Below are 24,814 nucleotides of genomic sequence, written 5' to 3' on the forward strand. Positions count from 1 at the left end.
AAAGCAAAAACTGCAGAAACAAAAACTGTCTAGGCACACAAGCTACAAAAAATGCCTGAAATCAGCACACAATTTTCAATAATAGCTTTAAATATTAGTGGCCTTGAATTCTTAATCAAGAGATATAGGCTAGTTGAATGGATTAAGAAACAAAATATATCATTCTGTTGCCTAAAAGAAACTCAGATCTAAAGGAAAAACACCTTCTCAAAGTGAAAGGATGAAAAAATATTCCAAGCAAATAGGACCAGGATACAATCAGCATTGCTAGCCTCGTATCTGAGAAAAAAGTATTTTAAACTAGAATAAATGAAAGGAGATAAAGTTGGACAGTACATGCCAATCAAGAAAATAGTTAATCAAGAAAACGTTTTGTACTTTTTAATTTAAAAACTATCTTTTTTCATTTTACATACCAAAACCAGTTCCCACTCCCTCCCTTCCTACCATACCCTTCTCTTTCCCACACCCCACACCATCCACTCCTCAGAGAGAGTAAGGCGCATTAATTTGAGGAAAGACCAAGGTCCTCCCTACTATATCGAGGCTGAGCAAGGTATTCCTCCAAAGAGAACAGGTTCTAAAAAGCCAGTACAAACAGTAGGGATAAATCCTGCTGACAGAGTCAGCGGCCCCCTCCAGTCTGCCCAAGCCATACAACTGTCATCCACATTCTAAGGTCCTAGTTGGTTTTATGCTGGTTCCTTCCATGTCCTGCCAGAGATGGTGAGCTCCTATATCTCAGGTAAACTGTTTTAGTGGGTATCCCCACCATCTTCTTCACCTCTTTGCTCATATTCTCACTCTTTCCATTATTTGACTGGACTTCAGGAGCTCTGCCCAGTGCTCAGTTGTGGCTCTCTGACTCTGCTTCCATCAGTTGCTGGATTAAGGTTTTATGGTGTCATTTAAAATAGTTATCAATCTGACTACAGGGTGAGGCTAGTTCAGGCAGTCTCCAATACTGCTTAGGGTCTTAGCTGTCTTTTGAATTCCTGGGAATTTCCCTAGTGCCAGCTTTCTTGCCTGTCCCATAATGGCTCCATCAATCAAGATATCTCTTTCCTTGCTCTCCCTCCCTGTTCTTTCCCCATCTCAACCATTTTGTTTCTTCATATTCTCCTTCTTGCTCCCCTTCTTTCTTCCTCCCCGCACTCGTGCCCTCCCTTCTCCTTCACTCCCACGTTCCCAATTTTCTCAAGCGATCTTGTCTATTTCTCCTTCCCAGGGTGATCTATGTATGTTTCTCTTAAGGTTCGCCTTGTTACGTAACCTCTCTGGGGCCATGGACTACACGCTGGTTATCTTACATCTTATATCCACTTATGAGGTAGTACATACCATGATTACCTTGAATAAAGCCTGTGTTACCTCACTCAGGATTTTTTTCTAGTTCAATCCATTTGCATCCAAATTTCCAGATGTCATTGTTTTTGTTTTTGTTTTTTACCACTGTGTAGTACTCCATTTTGGTTGAGGGGCTTCTAGGCGTTTTCCATGTTTTGGCTATTATACATACTGCTGATATGAACATAGATGAACAAATGTCTGTAGTATGTTTGAGCATATATCTTTGGATATATGTCCAAGAGTGGTAATGTCCTTTTCTCTGAGTGCTTCCCTGAGGCTGTTATTGTCAGGTAGATGGAGACCAAAGCCACACTTATTCCAGTTCCTGTGGAAATGGAGGCATGGTGAAGAGGTGGGAAGGAGTCAGACAGAAGGACCATCGACTGCGTGGACCACTCTGTTATCCAGCAGTGTGATCCCAATGGTAGAGCCAACTAAGGTCCCTGGAAGTTGAATTGGTCTGCAGACCCAGGGAGGAAACCCAAAGACAGGCTGAGCCATTCAGAGCCAAGCCAGCCTGTAGCTCTTCACCCCTCCCCCATCCCGGCCACCCTCCGACAGGAAGTACTAGACACACCTCTAACGTCCAATTCCTGATGGGAATCCTCACCAGTAACTGTTCAGCACACATGGCCTTCAGCATCTGGAAGACGTGGAGCGGAGCCACATCAGACTCAGCAAGACCACCATGATCCTGGGGAAACATAGGCCAAGCTTAGTGACACATGAGAGCCTCCATGAGCTGGGCCAGCTAGGCCACCAAGCTGAAATCCCATACAGGCACGCAGGAGTTTTCAGAACAGCAGATGGGGGCCAGAGGGGTCCTGAAGCAGGCTTATCTGCAAGTAGTGTGAGCTCAAACCCTGACCCTCGACTTCTCTCTTGAACACATGGGGTCGAAGACAGCACCAGCAGCCATTGCAGCCTTGCACAGCTCCTCTGTTCCCAGCACCTTCTTCGGCTAAAGGGCCCGCTTCTGCAGTGTCTCTGACTCCAGTCCTGTGGCAGTCCAGACAGAGTCCAACCTCACAGACTGCCACAGTTCCTGCAGCTTGAAAAAAGGTGAGCAATGGGCCCAAGCTGCACAGCGCCTCCTACTGTTCAGCTGTTTCCATGCAGGGTCCCTGCAGGTCCCACACAGACAGCTCCACCATAAGGGCGGGGTCCAGAAGGACGGTTTATAGTTGATCAATTGGCTGGTACTGAGCACTTAGTGTGCACAGAGCAGTGTGATAGGTGTAGGGATAGTGTGGTGAAAGCGGCACTCAGAGAACCGTGCCTGGCATACTGGGTTTTAGTAAATGCCTGTTGGGTGAGGGGTTTCAGGATTGCATGTAATTATCTCTTCTGCCGAGGGTCACTAAACAACTTTTGCTTTCATGCGCAGACACATTCCTTGGCCCTGGGATGCATAAATTTAGGCCTAAAGGGGAGCTGACCTCATCATTGCACGCACATGCCATTGTGGCCAACTGCTCTTGGTTCCATACTTAATGGGGTTTTGTATTAAACATGTGCATTTCCCTGGCGGTTTTTTCCCAGTAGGCAGGGGGCGTGGCATAATGACACAGTGTAATGTTGCCATTCCCAGTTAGTGTGGCTGGCTGATAGTGGCACCTATTTTTGCAGATGGGTGGACACACACAATGATCAGAGATGAACTCAGCAAGTCAGCTTGGCTTGTGTGATGAGAATGGTAAATGTCTGACCCGCCACCATGAGACAAGCGTCACTGCCACCCGTGCAGAGTGGACCTGAGGATGTAGTCCAGGAATGCGCGTGCAGAAGGTAGAGAACCAGGAGGGGCATTTTGGATTTGTGCAGAGGCACTCTGGGAGATGATTTCTCCCATAATGCTTTGTTTGGGCATTTTTAGCCTTGCAGGTCCTTTGCTTATATATGTTTCCATGTATGTGTTTTCATGGGTTTTGTGTGTGTCTCTTTGTGCATGTTTTTATGCTTTATTTTTATTGTTGGTTTGTTTTGTTTAATTTGGTTAGATTTTTTTTCCAATATGACTCTTTGTGTGTGTGTGTGGGGGGGGGGGCTTGGATTGAATAGGTAGGTAAATGGAGAGGATCAGGGAGAAGATGAGAGAGGAGAAACCAGGACTGGATTATAGGGTATAAAAATTATTTTCAGTAAAAATAGATATATGGGATGAAGAGTCTCCATTCTTAGAAAACATTGTCCATTGCTGAGAGTTTAGAGCCTCTATTTAGTACTCAGCCTGTCTTCTTTCTTCCCTGCACTGGGCACAGATATCCTGGATCTGCTTGTCCTCCTTGCTTCTCACCACCTACAATGTGAACCTCTGGCCAGTCACCAGGGTCCAGACCTCAGGACTAAACCCTGGGGTGAATTTGCAGTTCTGGCCCTCCAGGCTGCAGACATGGCTTTCCATGTTGAATGTGGCATCTGTCACAAATGAGGATCATAGTGCAGGAAGCTGCTGGTGACTGTGAAGAGCCAGGGCAGGTCGTGGGGAATGAGTTTGGCTCCAGGAACAGACATTACAGGATGCATGTGCATCTATCTGGTCCAGCACCTGCTTCCCAGGGCAGAACATCCAGATGCTTGCTTGCAGAATTCCATAACATTTCCTCAGGATTTTTGCATAACTATGGCCATGATGTACCTGTAGGTCCTGTCTCTTCAGTTTCTCATGGGGCTGATGGACTTGCATGGGTGGAGGTGGTGGCTCCAGGATCCAGCTCCTATTGCTCAAAGCCCCTAATCCTACTAACAGGAGGTGGATCCCGATGTTGTGCAGCACTATGCTAGCATAAGAGCTGTTATCTCTATGAGATCAGCTGTGACTGTAAGAGTGTATTTCCTCAGCCCGCAGATGGCTCTAATCCTTCATAGAAGTAAGGGCAAGGAAGGTTCATTGGACTTTCCCAGGAGTCACTCTACCTGGCCATTTCCATACGATTCTGCCCTAAGCACACATGGCCTGGACTCCAGAAGATACCAGAGGGTGAGACTGAATGAGCTGAGGGAGGTTAATAGAGTGTTCTAAAGACACACTTAGGCACTCAAATATTTACACACTTTTTCAAATACATTAACATGGCCACAGATAATCTCTCTCTCTCTCTCTCTCTCTCTCTCTCTCTCTCTCTCTCCTCTCGTAGTTGGCTAGTGTTTTGTCAAGATGACATAAGGTAGAACATTTGGGAAGGGGAAATACCTTAGTCATATTGGCCTATGGCCAAACCTGTAGTACATTTTTTCATTGATGATTAATGCCAAGAGTGCCCAGCTGACTATGGGCAGTACCAAACCTGGACAGTTGGTCCTGGATGGAATAATAGACCAGGTTGAGCAAGCCATGGGAAACAAGCCAGTAAGTAACACTTCTCCATGGGCTATGAATCAGTTCCTGCCTCTGTGCTCCTACCTTGAGTCCATCCCTCACTTCCCCAGAAGATGGAGCATAACCTACAAGTTAAAGTAAACCATTTCCTCTCCAAGTTGATTTTGGTCATGTACTTTATCACAGGAATGGAGACCTTAGCTAAGGCTCCCATCTTTCCACATTCTTTCTTCTTTAGAAATACACACTGTTCTACTCTCATAGGCTCACATAACTTACACATCATATACTCACAATTACTCCCATTTTTCATGGAATTATATTCTGACAATATTGAAAGCTCACACCCCATCACATATAAATGAACATACTGTCTTGTTCGTGCCTGTAAGAGTATGATTTAGTGTACATGGGTTTGAGTGTAGGATTGTGGTTTCTGGGTATGTGCTTGAAAGTATAATAGAATGGTGTGTGCCTTTAATCATTTGACACAGAAATGACTACAGACATGTGACATTGCCATGTATACACACAATCACAGTCCTACCTTTACACATTCTTCATACATTATTGCACATACTTACACACTCTGTGCTAGTTAGTTTTGTCAGCTTAATGCAAACCTAGACATTAACTGAAAAAAGAAATCTCAATGGAGGAGCTGTCTCCGTCAGTTTGGACTGTGGGCACATCTGTGAGGCATTTTCTTAGTTACTGTCAGGGAAGGAGGGACCAACCCACTGTGCACGGTGCTGTTCTTAGGCACACGGGCCTGGTCTATGTAAGAAAGGTAGCTGAGCACACCAGGAGAAACGAGCCAAAAGAAGCAAGCCAGTGATCTCCTTTTCTCCATGGTTTCTGCTTCCAGGTCCTGCTTTGTGTTCCTCCCTTGGCTTCCCTCACTGGCGGATTAACCTGTGAGCTGAAACAAACACTTCCTTTCCATGTTGCTTTGGTATTGATGTCTATCACTGCAACACAATATGAATTAGTCATGATGATACATACTTTCACACTACAAAACACACACTCAATATACGTACTGCCACTGACGCTCGTGTGAACTCAGACACACATGCATACTCTTCCCTCAAACAGTCACACATTCATACTTCATTCTGGGCTCATAAACACACATTCTTGCATGGGGTCACAAACTCCTTACATTTTGCACAGCTACTGCACTGACACTTTCACTCAGCATACTTATGCACTTGTCCATTGTACACTGTCACTTCTGTGCACTACTTCACTCACACACAGGCACATGTGCGTGCACACACACACACACACCATTCCATTATACCACCAAGCACATACCAAGAGAAACACCATTCTATACTCAAATCCTTGTACATCAAGTCATACTCCTATTATAGGCATGAAAAATACAGGCATATAAGCACACACATCATGACACTGAAATGTGCTATTGTACTTACCCACATCATGCTCATACACATATGGTCTCATGCTGTCTTAAAATCTCTGACTCTGAAATATCCCTAAGCCATTAATGCTCTTAACCATAGCCCTAATTCTAAACCAAACCCTAATAGTATGCCTAACCCTAACCATATCCCTATCCTTCCTTCAAGATGCACTAGGGTAATAGTGACACAAAGCTTGTGGGAATAACCAACCAATCTGATTGGATTTAAGGCCCAATCCATGAGATGAACCATCCCTGACATTGCTTGGGGCTAAGAACCTTAGACTGGTTAGCCCTGGGACCTGGGAAAAGAAAATACTACTGTTCTGCCAATGGAAAATAGTAACAAAAATACTCCTAATGGCATTCTGTTATCTTGTAGATCAGTGTCTTGCTCGGTTGTCACAAACTTTCTTCTGTAGTGATGGAAACAATAAAGAGACCCACAGTCAGACAATTTGCAGATAATTAGAGACATTGAACACTTAGTCCTAAATGGGATGTCTCCATCAAATCTCTCCCCTCAGGCCTTAGAAAACCTGCAGAAGAGGAGGCAGAATGAGTGTAAGAGCCAGAGAGGATGGAGGACACTGGAAAGCAACAGTGTCTTCCGTACACAGCAGAATCAGTGGAGATACGAACCCAAAGAGACTGTGGCATCAAACAAAGGGCCTGCATGGGTCAGGGTCAGATGGGGTCCCAGGGCTGTGTGTGAGTGACTGCATCGACATGTGTTTCTTCTACTTTTTCTTCTTACATGTTTTGGCTTCTTGGTTTGTACTGTATCTTATTTTGTTTTATTGTATTGCTATTTTTAGATGCCTGTTTGTAGTGTTATGAGAGAAACACAGGGTGTAGTTTGGGTGGGATGAGAGGACATGTGGGCCATCTCCCGTCACAGCTATGAAATGGCACTTGTTCCCTCCAGAGTTCTTATCTCAGACTGAGCCTTTAAATCTCATCAGCACCGAAATCTCACAGAATTTTGGCCAAATTGCTGTGACGGACAGTTTCTTTCTGGACCCAAATAAAGCCACTGCTTGTGCTGCTTTCCTTGACAAGGTGACTACTACATTTTGATTCACAAAATTTCTGAGAGGAACAACAAACAGCAAAGGGCAGCAAAACCCCCAAAACCCTGTGCTATAAGAATTCTAATTTATTCTCATTTAGCTTTTAGAAGTTTATTTACATTATAAAATATAAAATGAGATACTCTCAACCAGTGACCTATAAATTTTTTGAAGTGAGTCTGTGGTGTTATAATTTTCCTTAGGAGGACTGATCTAAAAATACTACGAGTATAGACAGTACCTTCCTCATTTTCTAGGTTAGACCTACTGTTGGCTTAAGAAACACCATGACCTCCTACCAGAAAGGCTACAGAGATCCACAAATTCCCCACCAAGCTATTCCTATGTTCTAGAAGAAATTGGAATCAGAAATGGATAAGGTAAATATATTTACATTTTTCAGAACATAAATACTAATGTCCATGTATGTGTTTTGTGTTTGTGTATAATTTTAAAGAAAACTCGGTTTTAGAAAGCATATAAGAACTGAGATGTGTGGACTTTTAAGAGAGCCAGTTAAGTAGTAGGTGAGCTACACCCACTTGTCAGCTTTTTATCTGTAGCATAAAAAAAGGTAAATTCTCAAAATCTATTTCATTCCACTAACATCAGCTTAAGGAACAAAGCCATGAGTTCTTCCTTTAGAAATCCCTTCTGTGTTTGCTCCGTCTGCATTCCTTATTCCATGATATGACAAGATAGGAGGAATTCTGTACTGGCCAGGAAACTAACACCCAAGACACACATACAAGCAACTAACTGGTCATTCTTCATTGATGTACTGTAACACAATTAATAAAAACCCAGTGACAGATATTGGGGAAGGGGTTTCAACCTGGAGGTCAGCAAAGCAAAACAGCCAGCCATTGTGTCTTACCTCTGCCTCAGTCCAAAATGGCTATCAGAATGAGATTGTGTATGAGAGCTGTCCCCTGCCATCTTATGTTCCTCTCTGAAGCTCGGATTAAAGGCGTGCACTGCTACTACCTGGTTTCTATGGCAAACTAGCGTGGCTACTAGGATTAAAGGTGTGTGTCACTACTGCCTCGTCTTTAAGGCTGACCAGGGTGGCTGTTTTACTCTCTGATCTTCAGGCAAGCTTTATTTATTAAAATACTAATGATTTACAGTATTTATGTCTTGGACATTTCTTTAATGATAGTTCATGTCCCCAATATCTCCATAGTGCTCACCTAAGCAGCGTTTGAGAGGATGATAGATTTCAAAATTTAAGAACAGGAAAATCCAGCTGTAATAATAATTGACCTAAGGGATCTCACAAAGATACTATGTTTGATCTCTTCTCAATGTTATTGGTACACCTAGGAATTCAGGGCATCTGTGACACCCCAGACACCTCATGATCTAGGACCATCTCAACCCAAGAAGCTTCCCACCCATGAAAGGAATGTCTGGCCCATATGAACAAAATTCACATTCGACTAGTGATTATCCTTTCTATACATCACCTACAATGCAAGAAGTAAGAGCAAGATGAAGAGGAAAAGATGTGACAGGCTTATGGGGATGATTCTAAAATGTGTTCAGTGAGGTTCAGAGTCTGCTGTACTTTTAGGAGGCTGGTGAGAAGAATGTAGCTGTATGGGGGCACTGGGTAGATTTGGAATCAATGCTCTAAGTAAACAATCCCTTAGAACACTCTGGATGGTGTTAAAGAGTGTAGTTGGTTGTTTTGTCAGTCTTTACTCTTTTGGGAGTCCACCAGCCAGCTCCCAAATGAATACACATGGAAGCTTATTATTACTTATAAGTCCTCCTGGGCTTAGATTGGATTATTTCTAGCCACCTTTTCTTAACTTTAATGAAACCATCCACCTTTGGCCTCTGGGATTTTTCCTTTCTCTTCTTCTGTATATCTTACTTTTGCTCCTACTCTGTGAATGGTTCTGTTGCCTGAAACCTGGACCCTACCATCCTCCTCTCTTTGTTCTTTGTCCTCCTTCCATTCTCCAAGACATAGCCTTCTATGTATTCTCCCTGCCTGATGGCTCTGCCTGTCCTTACTCCTGCCTTGCTATTGGCCATCCAGCTTCTTATTAGACCAATCAGGTGTATTAGATAGGCAAAGTAACACAGCATTACAGAGTTAAACAAATGCAACATAAAAGAATGCAGCAGATTTTTGTATCATTAAACAAATGCTCCACAGCATAAACAAATGTAGCACAGCTTAAATTAATATTTGACAATGAAATAGAGTGATGAGTCTTTTAGTAATGATGGGGAGAAATAATAAATCAGCAGAAATGGAGGACTAAGGCTAGAATCCATGTTGCTTTAAAATGAGGAGCAGAAGGAGGGAGAACATGAGCAAGGAAGTCAGGACGGCAAGGGGTGCACCCACTCCCTGAGACAGTGGGGCTGATCTAATGGGAGCTCACCAAGGTCAGATGGACTGGGACTGAAAAAGCATGGATTAAAACTGGACTCTCTGAACACTGTGGACATTGAGGGCTGATGAGAAGCCAAGAACAATGGCACTGGGTTTTGATCCTACTGCATGTACTGACTTTGTGGGAGCCTAGCCTGTTTGGATGCTCACCTTCCTAGACTTGGATGGAGAGGGTAGGACTTTGGACTTCCCACAGGGCAGGGAACCCTGACTGCTCTTTGGACTAGAGAGGAAGAAGGAGGGGAGTAAAGGGAGGGGGAAGGGAATGGAAGTCAGGGGGGAGGTGGAAATTTTTAATAAAAATAAATAAATAAATATAAAAAAGGAAAAGGTTACTAGAAGTATTGTCTTAACTATCTCTCCCCTTTAAATGCTTGTGTTGAAATATAGCCCAACAGAGACTTCATCTGAAACCAGAGTCATTTACATGGAAAAATCTTGAATGGTTAGGTAGGTGATCTTACAAAAATATCATTGGAGCGCCTGCTCTTGTTTTCTGTGTCAACAGTGAGAATATACCATTTGTAGCCAGTGTGGACTCCCAACAGACTCTGGATCCTCTTGAATTCCCAATTTGTACTTAACAGGCTCTATAACTATAAAATTTAGTACCTTTGGTTTGTAAACTTAGATTCTTAGGGTGTTCTGTTTCAGCTGGCCAAATTCTGTAGGATTCAGGAGGAAGCCAAGAGACCAATCAAGACCAGGTGATGTCACATGAAGTGAGAGAGAAACAGGATCACCACACTGACTTATATCTGAAGCCAGTAAAAGGCACTTTACACTCTAGTTTATTAAAGCCTTCATAAATCAGAAATCAATGTGAGGAGGGAGGACTGGACAAGGCTAGGACATTCCAAGAGTTGGTTTCCAAACTTGACCAAGGGCTGTTATGGCTGTCTCTGATATGACTCTTGTGTGAGAGATCTTCATTTGGATAAGAAAAGGAGTTGGTAGGATGGGGAATTGAGATACTAGGAGTTAGATCCCCAGGGGGACAGATAGGGAGAGTGGCCATGACTAAGTAATACAGATAGTGTATTTCCAAAACTTCTGGCTTCACACTTAGCCCCCTGAACTGACACAAAAGCCTGATGGCTCCAAAGATTTTCTAGGCCTTATTCTCCTGCCAGCAGTCCCTCTTCAGATGGACTCACTCAGTAAGCTCCTTGGAACCAAGAACCGGACACTTTACACAACAGTTTTGTCCCATGACTCATCCTGTCTCTCTTCAAACTGATCAGATCAAGTGAGGAGAGGAATACTCTTCAGAAGCTTAAAAGACCCAGCCTGAGAAGAGAATGGCGTTTGATCTTCCTGAGCTCTCCTTTTCTCTGTGTGCTGCATGTGTGTTTCCTCTCCCCCAGGGAACTTCTTTCTGTCTGCTGTTGTCTCTGTGTGTACACAAACAATGTTTTGGTGTAGGTGCATGTAGAAACCCCAGAAAAGACTCTGCTTGTTCCTCAGACATATTCACTGGTGTGTGTGTGTGTGTGTGTGTGTGTGTGTGTGTGTGTGTATGTGGAGACATAGTCTCTCAGTCTCTCATATATAACAAGGGCTCAGTCATTCAGGTAGTCTGGCAGGTCTGTGACCCTCAGGAATCAGCAGGTCTCCACCTTCGCAGTGGTGATGCTCCAAGCCTATGCCAGCATAGATGTTTCTTTCTTTTTTTTTTATTGAAAAAAAATTTTTCTGCCTCCTCCCCGCCTCCCATTTCCCTCCCCCTCCTCCCGCCCCTCTCCCCCTCCCCCCACTCCTCTTCTCCTCCCTCTCCAGTCCCAGGAGCAGTCAGGGTTCCCTGCCCTGTGGAAAGTCCAAGGTCCTTCCCCCTCCATCCAGGTCTAGGAAGGTGAACATCCAAACTGTCTAGGCTCCCACAAAGCCAGAACATGAAGTAGGATCAAAACCCCGTGCCATTGTCCTTGGCCTCTCGTCAGTTCTCATTGTCCGCCATGTTCAGAGAGTCCGGTTTTATCCCATGCTTTTTCAGTCACAGTCCAGCTGGCCTTGGTGAGCTCCCAATAGATAGGCCCCACTGTCTCAGTGGGTGGGTGCACCCCTCGTGGTCCTGACTTCCTTTTTCATGTTCTCCCTCCTTCTGCTCCTCATTAGGACCTTGGGAGCTCAGTCCGGTGCTCCAGTGTGGACCTCTGTCTCTATCTCCATCCATAGCTAGATGAAGGTTCAGCTTTTGTTGAGATGAACAAACTGATTCTGTCATTCGTGTGTAAATGTCAGATCAGAGTGATGCTTGACAGGGCTTACACAGCAGTGCCATGTAGAATCAACAGCTCCTTTACCTGGAGACATTGAGGTATCTGTGACATCTAGAGATAGGAATTGGTTTTCTCCCTCTACTATGTGGGTCCTGGGATTGAACTTAGGTCATCAGATTTGATGGTAAGCATTTTACCTATGGAGCCATTTCTGGCCTAGTGCCATTGTCCTTGGCTTCTCATCAGCCTTCATTGTCCGCCATGCTCAGAGAGTCCAGTTTCAACCCATGCTTATTCAGTCCCAGACGAGCTGGCCTTAGTGGGTGTCACAGTGGGTGGGTGCATCCCTCGTGGTCCTGATTTCTTTGCTCATGTTCTCCCTCCTTCTGCTCCTCATTTGGACCTTAAGAGCTCAGACCATTGCTCCAAATTGAGTCTCTGTCTCTACCTTGATCCATCGCCAGATGAAGGTTCTAAGGTGATATGTAAGACATTCATCAGTATAGGATAGGGTCATTTCAGGTTCCTTCTCCTCAGTTGCCCAAGGTACCAGCTGGGGACATCTCCCTGGACACCTGCGAACCCCTCTAGAGTCAAGTCTCTTGCCAACCCTAAAATGGCTCCCTTAGATAGGATATATACTTCGCTGCTCCTGTATCCACCCTTCCTATATCCCAACCATCCCAATCCCCTGAACTCCTCCCATCCTCCCCTTCTCATGTTTCTCATCCCATTTCCCCTTTGCCCCATGCCACCTCCCCCGCAAGTTCCCAGTTTTTGCCCTGCAATCTTGTCTACTTCCCCTCTCCAGGCGGATGACTATACGATTTTCTTTGGGTTCACTTTCTTATTTAGCTTCTCTAGGATCACAAATTATATGCTCAATGTCCTTTATTTATGGCTAGAAACCGATTATGAATGAGTACATCCCATGTTCCTCTTTTTGGGTCTGGGATACCTCACTCAGGATAGTTTTTTCTATTTCCATCCATTTGCACGCAAAATTCGAGAAGTCATTGTTTTTTACCACTGAGTAGTACTCTAATATGTATATATTCCACACTTTCTTCATCCATTCCTCTATTGAAGGGCATCTAGGTTGTTTCCAGGTTTTGGCTATTACAAACAATGGTGCTATGAACATAGTTGAACAGATACTTTTGTCATTTGATGGGGCATCTCTTGGGTATATTCCCAATAGTGGTATTACTGGATCTTGGGGTAGGTTGATCCCAAATTTCCTGAGAAATCGCCACACTGATTTCCAAAGTGGTTGCACAAGTTTGCATTCCCACCAGCAATGAATGAGTGTGCCCCTTTCTCCACAACCTCTCCAGCAAAGGCTATCATTGGTGTTTTTGATTTTAGCCATTCTGACAGGTGTAAGATGGTATCTCAAAGTTGTTTGGGCATAGATGTTTCTTAAAGGAGCAGGAGTTGAAATCAATGCCTCATTCTTCCCTACTGAGTACATTACAGACAAGGCTAATTAAGGGTGCCCCTCCACATTTGTGAATGCCAGTGATGTCAACTCTGGTCAATTGTCAGACTGTTGGAGAATCTATTAAGTTCTCCAAAGAGACTAGAAAATTGGAGATGGATGAGACAGTATCTCTCCAGTCTAATGCACAGAATCTACCCACCCCAGCACCGTATCCACCCTTCTCTCCATCTCAACTATTCCATTCCCCCAAGCTCTCCCCAATCCTCCCCTTCTCCCTTCTCTCTCCCCATCTCCCCTTACCCCCAACCCACCTTCACCCTGCTCCTCCCAACTTTTGCCCAGTGATCTTGTCTACTTCCAATATCCAGGAGAATAACTATATGTTTTTCTTTGTGTTCACCTTCTTATTTAGCTTCTCTAGGATCATGAGCTATAGGCTCAATGTCCTTTGTTTATGGCTAGAATTCCCTTATGGTTGAGTACATACCATATTTCTCTTTTTGAGTCTGGGTTACCTCACTCAGGATAGTGTTTTCTATTTCCATCCATTTGCATGCAACATTTAAGATGTCATTGGTTTTACCTCTAAGTAGAACTCTAAAATGTATACGTGCCACAGCTTCTTTATCCATTCTTCTATTCAGGGGCACCTAGGTTGTTTCTAGGTTCTGGCTATTACAAATACTGCTGCTATGAACATAGTTGAACAAATGTTTTGTAGTATGGTTGGGCATCTCTTACGTATATTCCCAAGAGTGGAATTGCTGGGTCCTGAGGTAGGTTGACTTTCAGTTTCCTGAGAAACCGCCACACTGATTTCCAAAGTGGTTGCATAAGTTTGCATTTCCACCAACAATGGATGAGTGTTCACCTTATTCCACAACCTCTCCAGCAAAGGCTATCATTGGTGATTTTGATTTTAGCCATTCTGACAGGTGTAAGACGGTATCTCAAAGTTGTTTTGGTTTGCATTTCCCTGATCGCTAAGGAGGTTGAGCATGACATTAAGTGTCTTTTGGCCATTTGAACTTCTGTTGAGAATTCTCTGTTCAGTTCAGTACCCCACTTTTTAATTGGGTTAATTAGAGTTTTAATGTCTAGTTTCTGGAATTCTTTATGTATTTTGGAGATCAGAATTTTGTCTGTTGCGGGGTTGATGAAGATCTTCTCCCATTCAATAGGTAGCCTTTTTGTCTTAATGATAGTGTCCTTTGCATTACAGAAGCTTCTCAGTTTCAGGAGGTCCCATTTATTCATTGTTGCTCTTATTTTCTGTGCTACTGGGGTTATACGTAGTGGTCTCCTGTGCCCATGTGATGCAGTCTACTTCCCACTTTCTCTTCTATCAGGTTCAGTGTGGTCAGATTTATTTTGAGGTCTTTAATCCATTTGGACTTGAGTTTTGTGCATGGTGATAGATGTGGATCTATTTTCATTCTTCTATAGGTTGACATCCAGTTATACCAGCACCATTTGTTAAAGATGATTTCTTTCTTCCATTGTATAATTTTAGCTCCTTTGTTGAAAATCAGGTGTTTGGCTACCGTGCTGGCATTTTCTCCTGGACACGGAGAGAGTGCGGAGTGCGGCTGCCAAGAGCGGAGCCCAGCAGTCCTGATTCTCTGAGTCGTGAAGAAGGAAGGCAGCAAGGGGGCTGGGGTTAGAGCCTGAGGCAAGGCTCTGCTCTTGCCACCAAGACAAGACCGGTGGCTCAGAAACCGGACGGCGGTGCAGGCCTCCACGGCTTCCAGGCTGAGGCCCCTGTTGAAGACCGCGCCTTACATGTGCAGACCTTGATGGAAGCCATCCAGATCTCCGAGGCTCCACCCACCAACCAGGCCATGGCAGCTGCCAGTGGGCAGAATGCTAGTCCCCAGAGTTCACAGCCCCCAACTGCCAATGAGGTGGCTGATACTGAGGTTTCAACAGCTGCTGCTAGGCCTAAGACAGGCTTTAAAGCTCAGAATACCAAGGGTCCAAATGATTTCTCTCAGGCACGTAATGCCAAGGAAATGCCCAAGAACCAGTCTAAGGCAGCCTTTAAGTCACAGAATGGCACCGCTAAAGGCCCAAATGCTGCCTCTGAGTTTTCCCAGGCAGCAAGCGCAGGCAAATCAGCAGCTAAAAAGTCTGAAATGGCCTTTAAGGCCCAGAATACTAAGGCAGGCCCCAGTGCCACATACAATTTCTCTCAGTCTCCCAGTGCCAATGAGATGGCCAACAACCAGCCTAAGACAGCTACTAAGGCTTGGAATGATACCACTAAGGTCTCTGCAGCTGATGCCCAGATCCGGAATGTAAACCAGGCCAAGATGGCTGACTTAGGGACCAGCCCAGGTATCTCTGAAACTGATGGCGCAGCTGCACAGACCTCAGCAGATGGCTCCCAGGCTCAGAATGTGGAGTCCCGGACTATAATTCAGGGCAAGAAGACCGGCAAGATTAACAACTTGAATGTGGAGGAGAACAGCAGTGCGGATCAAAGACAGGCCTCACTGGCTTCAGGGAAATGGAGGTCTGCTCCAGTTCCAGTGACCACTCAGAACCCACCTGGCACACCCCAGAATGTGCTGTGGCAGACCCCACTGGCTTGCAGAACCTGTCAGGCTGGCAAAACCAGAAAACCAAGCAGACCCCACCAGCACGTCAGAGTCCCCCAGCTAGGCAGACAGCATCAGCTTGGCAGAACCCAGTTGCATGGCAGAATCCAGTGATCTGGCCTAACCCAGTGATCTGGCAGAATCCAGTGATATGGCCAAATCCCATTGTCTGGCCCGGTCCAATTGTCTGGCTAAACCCAATGGTCTGGCAGAATACAACTGGATGGCAGTCCCCACCCACCTGGCAGGCTCCCACCCAGCTGGCAGAACCCTCAAGATTGGCAAGGCCCTCCAGATTGGCAGTTACCCCATGACTGGTCACTGTCTCCTGACTGGGCAGTTCCCACTGATTGGCCTTATCCACCTGACTGGATCCCTGCCGACTGGCCAATTCCACCTGACTGGCAGAATTTACGACCCTCGCCCAATCTGAGATCCTCCCCCAACTCTCGTGCCTCACAGAACCAGGGTGCACCACAGCCCCGAGATGTGGCCCTTCTTCAGGAAAGAGCAAATAAGTTGGTCAAGTACCTGATGCTTAAAGACTACACGAAGGTGCTCATCAAGCGCTCAGAAATACTGAGGGATATCATCCGAGAATACACTGATGTTTATCCAGAAATCATCGAACGCGCCTGCTTTGTCCTGGAGAAGAAGTTTGGAATTCAGCTGAAGGAAATTGACAAAGAAGAGCACCTGTATATTCCCATCAGTACTCCTGAGTCCCTGGCTGGTATACTGGGAACGACCAAAGATACACCCAAGCTTGGTCTCCTCTTGGTGATTCTGGGCATTATCTTCATGAATGGCAACCGTGCAAGTGAGGCTGTCCTTTGGGATGCACTGCGCAAGGTGGGACTGCGTCCTGGGGTCAGACACCCCCTCCTTGGTGATCCAAGAAAACTTCTTACTTACGAGTCCGTGAAGCAAAAATACCTGGACTACAGACAAGTGCCCAACCTCAACCCTCCTGAGTATGAGTTCCTCTGGGGCCTCCGTTCCTACCATGAGACTAGCAAGATGAAAGTGCTGAGATTCATTGCAGAGGTTCAGAAGAGAGACCCTCGTGACTGGACCGCACAGTTCATGGAAGCTGCAGATGAAGCATTGGATGCTCTGGATGCTGCTGCTGCTGAGGCAGAAGCCTGTGCTGAAGCATGAACCCGCATGGGAATTGGAGATGAGGCTGTGTCTGGGCCCTGGAGCTGGGATGACATCGAGTTTGAGCTGCTGACCTGGGATGAGGAAGGAGATTTTGGAGATCCTTGGTCCAGAATCCCCTTTACCTTCTGGGCCCGATACCACCAGAATGCCCGCTCCAGATTTCCTCAGGCCTTTACTGGCCACATTATCATCCCCAGTGGTACAGCTACTGCCAACTTCGCCGCCAAATTCAGTGCCATTGGCTTCTTCTGGGTTGAGTAAAATGTCCAATCCTGCTCATCATTTGCAATAGTTTTCCCTCTGAGTAAGGCTGAAGCCTCAGATTCCTTCAGAACCCAGCTATCTAGAGAGCCACATCCTCTTGACTGAGTGGTATGCAAGATAAATTTATTTGCTATTCTATTACTTTTTTTTCTTGTGTGTTGCCAAGTTTTGGTATCAGAAATAAATGTTGAAATTGCAAAGTGAAAAAAAATCAGGTGTTCATAGGTTTGTGGGTTAATATCCAGGTCTTCAATTCAATTCCATTGGTCAACATCTCTGTTTTTATGCCAATACCAAGCTGTTTTCATTAATGTTGCTCTATAATAGAGTGTGAAGTCATGGATGGTAATGCCTCCAGAAGTTCCTTTATTGTATAAGATTGTTTTGGCTATCCTGGGTTTTTTGTTTTTCCATATAAAGTTGATTGTTGTTCTCTCAAGGTCTGTGAAGAATTTTGTTGGGATTTTGATGGGGAATGCATTTTTACTATGTTGATCCTCCCAATCCAAAAGCATAGGAGATCCTTCCATTTTTTGATATCCTCTTCAATTTTTTCTTCAAAGACTTAAAGTTCTTGTCAAATAGATCTTCACTTCCTTGGTTAGCATTACCCCAAGATACTTTATGCTATTTGTGGCTATTGTGAAAGGTGTTGCTTCTCTGATTTCCCTCTTTGCTTCTTTATCCTTTGTGTATAGTAGGGGACTGATTTTTTGGAGTTGATCGTGTATCCTGCCACATTACTAAAGGTGCTTATCATCTGTAGGCGTGTTTTGGTAGAGTTTTTGGGATCGCTCATGTAAACTATCATATTATCTGCAAATAATTAAAGTTTGACTTCTTCCTTTCCAATATTAATCCCCGTTCTCTTATGTTGTCTTATTGCTATTGCTAGAACTTCAAGCACTATATTGAAGAGGTATGGAGAGAGTGGATAGCTTTGCCTTGTTCCTGATTTTAGTAGAATGGCTTTGAGTTTCTCTCAATTTAATTTGATGTTAGCTGTTGGCTTGCTGTATGTAGCTTTTATTATATTTAGGTATGATCCTTGTATACCCAATCTCTCCAAGACCTTTATTATAAAGGGGTGTTGAATTTTGTAAAATGCTTTTTCAGCATCTAATGAATTGATCATTTTTTCTTCCAGTTTATTTATATGATGGATTACATTGATATATTTGCATGTGTTGAACCAGCCCTTCCTCTCTTGGATGAAGCCTACTTAATCATAATGTATAATTTTTTCGATGTGTACTTGGGTTCAGTTTGCCAGTATTTTATTGAGAATTTTTTTTTGCATCAATGTTCATGAGTAAGATAGGTCTGTAATTCTCTTTCTTGGTTAAGTCTTTGTGTAGTTTTAGTACCAGGGTAACTGTAGCTTCGTAAAAGGAGTTTGGCAATGACTCTTCTCTATTTTGTGAAATATATTAAGGAGTATAGGTATTGGCTTTTTAAGGAAGTTCTGATAGAATTCTGCATTAAAACCATCTGGTCCTGGGATTTTTTTTTTTTTTTTGGAGGGAGGTTTTTGATGACATCTTCTGATTCGTTGCTACTTACAGGTCTATTTAAATAGTTCACCTGGTCTTGATTTAATTTTGGTATATGGTACCTATCTAAAAAGTGTCCATTTCTTTACCATTTTCCAATTTTGTGGCATACATACTTTTGCAGTAAGATCTAATGATTCTCTGAATTTCCTCTGTGTCTGTGGTTATGTCCCCCTTTTCATTTCTGATCTTATCAATTTGCCCGTTCTCTCTCTGCCGTTTGATTAGTTTGGATAGGGGTATTTCAATATTGTTGATTTTCTCTAAGAACCAGCTTTTTATTTTATTGATTCTTTGAATTGTTTTCTTTGTTTCTATTTTGTTGATTTTGGCCCTTAGTTTGATTATTTGCAGTCTTCTACTCCTTCTGGGTGAGTCTGCTTCTTTTTTTTTTCTAGAGATTTCAGGTGTGCTGTTAAGTCTCTAATGTATGCTTTCTCTGTTTTCTCTATGTGGGCACTTAGTGCTATGAACTTTCCTCTTAGCACTGCTTTCATAGTGTCCCATAGATTGGTTTTGTTGTGTCTTTATTTTCATTGAATTCAAGGAAGACTTTAATTTCTTTCTTTATTTCTTCCTTGACCCAGGGGTGGTTCATTAGTTGACTATTCAGTTTCCATGAGTTTGTAGGCTTTCTGGGGGTAGAATTATTGTTGAATTCTAACTTTATTCCATGGTGATATGATAGTACACAGGTGGTTACTACAATTTCTTTGTATCTATGGATGTTTGCTTTGTTAGCAATTATGTGATCAATTTTTGAGAAAGTTCCATGAGATTCTGAGAAGAAGGTGTATTCTTTTCTGTTTGGGTGTAATGTTCTATAGATGTCTGTTAAGTCCATTTGGTTCATTACATCTGTTAGTTCTCTTATTTTTCTGTTAAGTTTCTTTCTGCTTGACCTGTCCATTGGTGAGAAAGGAGTGTTGAAATCTGCTACTATTAGAGTGTGGAGTTTGATGTATGCTTTGAGTTCTAGTAATGTTTCTTTTATATATGTGGGTGCTTTTATACTAGGGGCATAGATATTCAGGATTGAGACTTCCTCCTGATGAATTGTTCCAGTTCTAAGAATAAAGTGGTCTTTTCCATCTCTTCTGATTGATTTTAGTTTGAAATCAATTTTGTTAGATGTTAGTATAGGGACATCCACTTGTTTCTTTGTTTCATTTGATTGGAAAACCTTTTCTCAACTATTTACTCTGAGGTAGTGTCTGTCTTTAAGTTTGAGGTGAGTTTCTTGTAAAAAGCAGAATGTTGGATCCTGTTTTCGTATCCTTTCTATTAACCTGTGCCTTTTTATAGGTGAATTGAGTTCATTGATATTAAGTGATATTAATGACCAGTGGTTGTTAACTCCAGTTATTTTTTGTGGTGGTAGTGTTTGTTTGTTTCCTTTCTTTGAGTTGTGCTGGTGGAGGGTTGTTAGTTCCTTGTGTTATTATGGGTGTTGTTAGCTTCCTTGGTTTTTGGTTTTCCTTCTAGTATCTTCTGTAAGGCTGGGTTTGTGGCTATGTATTGTTTAAATCTGTTTTTGTCCTGGAATTTTTTTTCTCCATCTATGGTGAATGTAAGCTTTGATGGATATAGTAGTCTGGGCTTGCATCCATGGTCTCTTAGTGCCTGCAGCCCATCTATCCAAGACCTTCTGACTTTCATGGTTTCCATTGAGAAATCAGGTATAATTCTGATAGGTTTCCCTTTATATGATACTTGACCTTTTTCCCTTGCAGCTCCTAATACTCATTCTTTGTTCTGTATGTTCTGTGTTTTGATTATTATATGGCGAGGGAATGCTTTTTTTTTTCTTTTGATCCAGTCTATTTGGTGTTCTATATGCTTCTTGTACCTTCATAGGAATATCCTTCTTTAGGTTTGGGAAAGTTTTCTTTTATAATTTTTTTGAATATATTTTCTGGGCCTTTGAGCTGTAATTCTTCTCCTTCTTCTACCCCTAATATTCTTAGGTTTGGTCTTTTCATGGTGTCCCAGATTTCCTGGATGTTCTGTGTTAAGAATTTTTTGGATTTATTATTTTCTTTAATCAATAAGTTTATTTCCTCTATAGTATCTTCGGTGTCTGAGATTCTTTCTTCTATCTCTTGTATTCTGTTGGTTATGTTTGTCTCTGCATTTCCTGTTCATTTACCCAGATTTTTCATATCCAGTCTTTCCTCGGTTTGTGTTTTCTTCATTTCCTCCATTTCATTTTTAAAGTCTTGATTGTTTCCATTACCTGTTTGATTGCTTTATTTTGTTTTCCTTGGGTGTTTTTGAGAAATTTACTCATTTCTTCTACCTTTTTGTTTGTCTTCTCCATTTCATTACAGCAATTTTTCACATCTGGTTTAAGGTCCTCTATTATTTTCATAATGTTATGTTTAAAGTTGATTTTTACTACTTCTTCTGGAATAGGGTGTTCAAGTCTTCTTGTTGCATGATCCCTGGAATCTGGTTTTGTCATGTTGCCTTTCAGGTTGTTGGAGGAATTCTTGCACTGAAGCCTGTCCATCTCTTCCTTCAAATGCAGCCAGGAGAGTCGTGGCTTCTTGATCCAATCTACACTGTGACTGACTCTGGGAGGATCTCCTTAGTGCAGGAGCAGGAACTGTTCCTGGGCCAAGGACCAGTCTGAATTGTTGTCCTCAGCACAGGGACATGGACCCTTGGAGGTCCAAGGACCCCACAGACAAAAGGGTGAACTTGGGGGAAGGGGAAGGTCGTGTGGAACTAAGAAGTTCCTGCAGCAGGAGCTGGAGGTGCCCTGCACTCCCCTCTGGCCAGGCAGGCGCTCACTCACCCCTCTGGGTGGATAGCCTCAGTGCCGGGGTAGAAACTTTTCCTGGGCCAAGGACCTCACAGACAGTAGGACAGGCTTGGGGGAGGCAGGGTCATGTGGAACAAAGAAGCCCCGGCAGCAGGAGTTGAAAGGACTTGTGCTTCTTTCCTGGAAGTTCTGCCCTGCCCCAGGATGGCACCCAGGGAGTTTAATCTTAGATTATGTGTTTGGGGTCTATGAAAGCCACACACATAAATCCCACCAACAATACTGCCTACACCTGAGATGAAGAAGAAAAAGAGCAATAGACATGACAATGTGGCCTGGTTGATGGGTGGAGCAGTGAATGCTGGATGTCTCATCCCTACAGAAAAACCTGTAGGCAACTTGGGAATGCTCAATTCAAGAGCCATTGTCTTCCTGGGGAAGTGTTAACTGATTGTTCAGTATCAAATGGTCAGTCCTGAAAACATAAACATATGTACAAATAACATCCAATGTTGTTTGAATTTATTTCTTAGGAACACACGTGGGCACACACACACACACACGGCACCACCACCACCACCACAACCAGCAGCAACAGCAGTAATAAAAACTGATGTAAAAAGAAGCACAGAATTTGAAAGCCAGAAAGGAGGGGTATATGAGAGGGTTTGGAGGGAGAAAAAGGAAGGAAGATATGATGTTGTTATATTGCAATCGCTTTAAAAAAGAAATAATATTAAAATGTTTTCATTTTTTCCCTATCATGATGATGATCATTTTAACTATGGATATGAACTTTTCACCTTGATAATATTTACAATGGGATAAATCCATAACCATTGCTTTTTACTATGTAAATTATTAACCAAACAAGATGAACCTGACTGAGCCCATGCATATCTAAAGCAAATCGGCCAACTTAGGTCTGAGAGGCTCTGGTTTGTATATTGCATACAACCCCACCAACTGGCCACTCAAGTGAGGCAACAATCACTACAACTGATTTTTCTAGTTAACCTTTACAGCTGTCATTTCCTTTACAGACCAGTAGGAAGCAGGTGGCTAGAACAGCACAACACAGTAACAAAGGTGGTGCAGGAAACATCAGAGGTAACTGGACAGAAGCAAAGAGCAATCTCACTCAGATAATTAAGGACATCTGATAAAAGATGAATTTACCAGTAAATACAGAGAGGCCATGAGTGATGATAGTAAAATCTCAGAGAGGCTTGTTCAGCCTCAAATTTACAGACATAAAAATAGCAAACAAACAATAAATATCACTCAGACATAGCTCTGCCCTCTGCCCAGCTCCCTGCTCCACTTCCCTAGTGGTTTCTCATCTGGGTTGGATTCACAGCTTCCTTTCTTTGTTCTGTCCTCATTTCCCACCAGCACTTCTTCCAGTGACTTCCGTTTTTTATACCAAGGGGCTCATATCAGAAAAATTTAGATGTAATTTTTGAGAACTTCTATTGCACCTCTTTAAATATGACTAACCACTTTTCTTTCTACTTCCAAGGGTTTTATTGCTATGTTTTTTCTGTAATTTCTATATAATTAATTTTACTTTTGACACTAAAGAATAATTTCACATTTTCTACATGCCTCAACCACTCCCATTCACCCCATGCTCTCTTTTAAATCATGGTCTCATTTTCTTTCATAAAATTGGAATTGTTTGTTATACATAAATACAAACAGTGCATTCTATAATACACTTTTTACTTCTCTGTATATTCTTTTCAGATCTGACTGCTTGCTATTGGGTAGTCAACTGGGGCTTTTTCCTGGCGAAGTCTATTTCTCCTGCTCTCAGCATTTCTTAGGAGCCTGTAGTTCTTTGTAAGAACGTGGGACTCCATAATTATTCCTCTTCTCATGTAAGGATGTGTGTTGGTGTTGTTTATGTTCAGGAAACTCTGTTGATAAGATTTCCTTCTGCAGTTCCTTCTGACATTCCTAGGAGACATAGTCTCAGAGGAAGCTTCATGGCCTCTGACTCTTATAGTCTTTCCTCCCCTTATTCCTCTATGACCCCTGAGCCTTATGTATGGGAGCTGTGTAGTACATGTGTCCCTTATATCAGTACATGGGTCGGGCTAATGATTGCTTCCCTCCCTTGGAAGTTTGCACAGTATCTCCTGGTACCATATAAGCTAGTCTGGAAGGAGAGAGCTTTCAGGTCAAATTCAGCTTGTATCTTCCAGGTTCTGTATGGGAAGGACAGAACATGGTGTCTTCATCAATAGGGACTTTTAGCCTATAACCTTTTGAGAATGTCTTGAACAACCTTGACCAACAACTCAAGAGGATTTTCATGCTCGGTGTTAGAGGTGTGATTGATGGTCCATCAGTCTTGAAGGGAGCGTTGCCAGCCAAGGTGAGAAATTTTAATATATGTGGATATTTATATTCACACTCATGTGTAAGGCAGATTTACACTGATATGATCCTTTATGACACTTTTAGACATCCTTACTATTCTTGTATTCTCCTCCCTCTTTTTTTCTGTATTGATTTTTTCCTCTCCGTAATTAAAGACCTCCAGTTTTCCAATTTCCCTCTGCCCCACACTATTGATGCCCTCCATAGTCCCTTTTGACTTCCCTGTTTTCTGTGTCTATTCACATAAAAAGATTTGGATCTAGGAAAGACATATGAGAAAGAACTTATAATGTTTCTTATTCTGGGTCTTGGTTTTCTCACTCAGCAAAGTATTTTCTAGACCCTTCCATTTACCTATAAATTTCAATATTTATTTTCTTTTATAGCTAAGTACTATTCCTCAGTGTGTATGTACCACAATTTCATTATCTGTTTATCAATTGAAGGATGACATTTATGCTGTTTCCATTTCATTTTGTGAAAAGAACAGAAATTAACATAGCAGGGCAAATATCTGTGGAGAATGATATTGACCCAGTAATATTGCTATAGGCATACTTTTATCCACATATCCAAATTTCCAAGAGAATCTTTTCTTGGATTTCTGGCCCTTCACTGTACCCTTGTTGACTTTTCAGGGGCCATGCTCATAGAGAAAACGAACTCCCCTTCCCCCTCCAGATACCAACAGCAGCATCTGGCTAGTGGTGGGATTAATGGCCAGGTCCCCTTTCCATGTTAGAATTTTGTCGGGTTTCAACTTTCCCATGTCTTGTGTTTATTGCCACAACTGCTATGAGTTCAAAGGTGCGCCTACCTGCTGTGTCC

General features: G+C 43.0%; 1 long non-coding RNA gene and 1 pseudogene across 2 annotated transcripts; both read left to right on the top strand.

Moving 5' to 3' along the window:
* Positions 1-1,978: 1,978 nt before the first annotated feature.
* LOC130865239 (uncharacterized) lies at positions 1,979-23,920 on the top strand. Of its 2 annotated transcripts, none has more exons than XR_009056087.1 (4): positions 1,979-2,412; positions 2,980-3,138; positions 7,432-7,554; positions 23,809-23,920. It is a non-coding gene; the product is annotated as an uncharacterized LOC130865239 (long non-coding RNA). The 2 variants fall into 2 exon arrangements; XR_009056086.1 differs by lacking the exon at positions 23,809-23,920 and adding an exon at positions 21,308-21,512.
* On the top strand, positions 15,048-17,409 carry LOC130865235 (melanoma-associated antigen D1-like; annotated as a pseudogene).
* Positions 23,921-24,814: the final 894 nt, after the last annotated feature.

The sequence above is a fragment of the Chionomys nivalis genome, chromosome 23 (assembly GCF_950005125.1).
Source record: "Chionomys nivalis chromosome 23, mChiNiv1.1, whole genome shotgun sequence".
Taxonomy (NCBI): domain Eukaryota; kingdom Metazoa; phylum Chordata; class Mammalia; order Rodentia; family Cricetidae; genus Chionomys; species Chionomys nivalis.